At 46.8% G+C, this 2,773-nt stretch overlaps 1 protein-coding gene across 3 annotated transcripts in view; it reads left to right on the forward strand.

The window, feature by feature from the left end:
- Nucleotides 1–2,773, forward strand: part of SERP2 (stress associated endoplasmic reticulum protein family member 2) — a 39,417-nt gene that overhangs the window by 9,799 nt on the left and 26,845 nt on the right. The gene's annotated exons all lie outside the window — the stretch shown is intronic.

Below are 2,773 nucleotides of genomic sequence, written 5' to 3' on the forward strand. Positions count from 1 at the left end.
GGCACCTACGAGGTCATTTGCCCCTTCTGAGTTCATGCCGCTGGTTACTCCTATTTTGTATATTTTTACACAGACAGGAAAAGTATGAAATCTTCTACTATTAATGAAGATCCTGATCATTGATCTGATTATCTTAAAAGACACACTTGTTTTTATGACCTCACTCTATTATCCCACTTTTCTGATTGACGATTGGTTCGGCAAATAGCTCTTTTCAGAAGCAGGGTAAATCAATATTTGGGTCAGGCAAGGAAGAAGGAATGTATAATATGTCTTCTGTTTCCATACCGGTATTCTGGGAAAGAATTAAGGCTGGTAAAATGTTGGCATGTAAGTACATGCTCACTTATTGGTCACTCTTTCTCCATTGTATGTGGAAAAAAAACAAGTTAGCAAACCTCCAAGAGGTTATAGGACCCCTTTATTATGGGGAGTGACGTGCCGCGGCAAACCTTGACCCTTTGCTTCTCAGTCTCTTTCTCATCCTCTGCACGTGTCTTTCGTGCCTGTGGTGCTGAAAAGAACAAGCTAATGAAAGGGAAGGAAGGGGACCCAGAACCAAGAGAACCATGAGGGCACAGCAGTAAGGCCTCAGAGACCCGGGGCCCAAACACGCACCCAGGGAATGCCCACCACTCACCAGGAAATCTGATAAGAGCGCTGGGGCTGCCCCGAGTCCCCCAGGATCTGAGGCCAGTCCAGGGACCTGGCGTAACCTCTAATACATTACCCTGTTAAGAGCCAGTTGGAGGAGGATTATCTAAATACACCCCTCTTCAGAGTAAGTAAATTTCCACGTTTCATGATTGCAAAAGGTCTCTTAGGCAAGATACTTCTCTGAAACTGGACCAACTGGCAGTAACAGGACAAGAGGCCTCAGAGGGGAGGATCGTTTTGGAAACTGCCAGGTGTGGGTTCAAAGCCTAGAGTTGCTATTTATCAGCTGAATAACCTTGGACAAGTTCTTTCTCTCTCTCTGTTGATTTCCTTATCAATCAAATAGGGATGATAGGAGCCCCTGAAAGGTGGTCCTGGCATTAAAGGCTTCCAGGGAGGTAAGCGCCAGCCCACAGCGAGCTTGAAACCTACAGTGTCGGCCACCACCACCTCTGTCCCCAAGACCCTCCTGGGACACGGTGGCACCCTGGCTGGGACTGGTGTGCACAGGGTGCTTAGACTTCCCTTCATTGTTCATCCTTCCAGGCTCTGCCTTTATGGCCGGCTCAGCCATCCCATTTTTCTGGATCTTTCAGGAAGCACGAGGCCCTTCCTCTTCACTCCAAGGATGAGAGTGAGCAATTTCCGTGGTAACACTCCGGGTGCATGAGATGGTTTTCCCATGAGAGAGCATCAAAGCCTTGCAGACCTCCCCATGTAAGAAAAAGGAAGCACCCACGTGCCGACTAAAATCTGTGCATAGGGGCTTGTACTTTAAGTCGAATGTCAGAAGTGAAATGAAAGTTTCATGTCATTAAGGCAACCCGAATCCACCACTGTTTTGCTATAACAGTTTGCTTTGTGAGATAGAAAAGCTTTGGGAACTGTGACTTCTTTGGAGACATGGTAGTATCCAGATAGGACATCTCAGGGCCATCTGGGGCTTTGTTTTGTTTAATTTGGTAACCAGCTTTATTGTTATTTATATTATGTACATCCTGTCAGAAATCTAAAACCTGCTTCTCAGTCAAATACCTGTGACATGTCCCCCCTCCGGTGATTATAACAAATAAGCCAGAAACTTTCCTTGTTCAAGTCTTGGCCTGGGCTTTTGTGGTGCCAGAGCCTTTTTAACTGGTTGCGTTTATCTTTATTTGGTCTCCTAGGACCCCAGATCTGCCCTGAAGCCCAAAGGATCTAAACACCTCCCTCCTCCTTTATAAAAACATTATCTTCCGTTTTGGCAGGTAGTGGGGGCCTCTCTCCAGATAAGCAGTTCATCCCGGTTCTCTTGGTCTCCGGCTTGAAAACCTGCCTCTCTGGAGAACTGTTTGATAGCTTCTGAAGAGTGCTTATTTTTATCTTGAGACTCAAAGACAAGGGTGACCCGGAATGTCTGTCCGCAAAGATGCTGTCACACAGACCTGCCAGCTGTTATCTTCACAAAACACTCGCCTTCTTGATGCGCTTCCCGAGACCATTAAGGAAGCTAGTCACCACTTGGTGCTCAGAGCCCTCGCCCCGGGTTTTTCTTCCCTTTGGTCCTTGGCTCTTTGAAAAGCCTTATTGAGAAGGATTCTGAGGCCACACCACAGCTCTGTGGGAAAGTGTGCTGCGAGTGATTAGTAATGTCTGGCATGTACACGGCCGTCACGTCAGGGTTACATACTCACCCTTTCTGTCCCTGACCTAGCCTTTTCATAATGCAAGTGCCCCAGTGTGCACAGGACAACTTGTCTTCAGCATTGACTAGATGCCTTTGACTAGAATGCCTCCTGGACTCAATGAAACTTGAGGGCTTTTTCTTCACATGTTAGTTGTTCAGGCAGTTTGGTTGCTTAGCCAGTGTATACATGTTTCCGGTGGTCCTATAGTATTATTTACCTTTTCCAAGCGCTAGCGGTGACATGAAGCAGCAGCCTGAGACAGCACCCTTTGCAGCACAATTAGAGCCTTCTCTGTCCTTACCCTCCACGGAGGTTTCAACTGGGATTAACGGAGCCCCATTTAATGCCCATCATCCTTTGATTCTCAGATGGGAATTCTTAGTACCAGCCTGGCCCCAGTTCCCTCCCATAGACTATTTCTCCCTATGTATTCCTAATTTCAATTCTTT

This window comes from Hipposideros armiger, unplaced genomic scaffold (genome assembly GCF_001890085.2).
Source record: "Hipposideros armiger isolate ML-2016 unplaced genomic scaffold, ASM189008v1 scaffold_139, whole genome shotgun sequence".
In the NCBI taxonomy this organism is placed as follows: domain Eukaryota; kingdom Metazoa; phylum Chordata; class Mammalia; order Chiroptera; family Hipposideridae; genus Hipposideros; species Hipposideros armiger.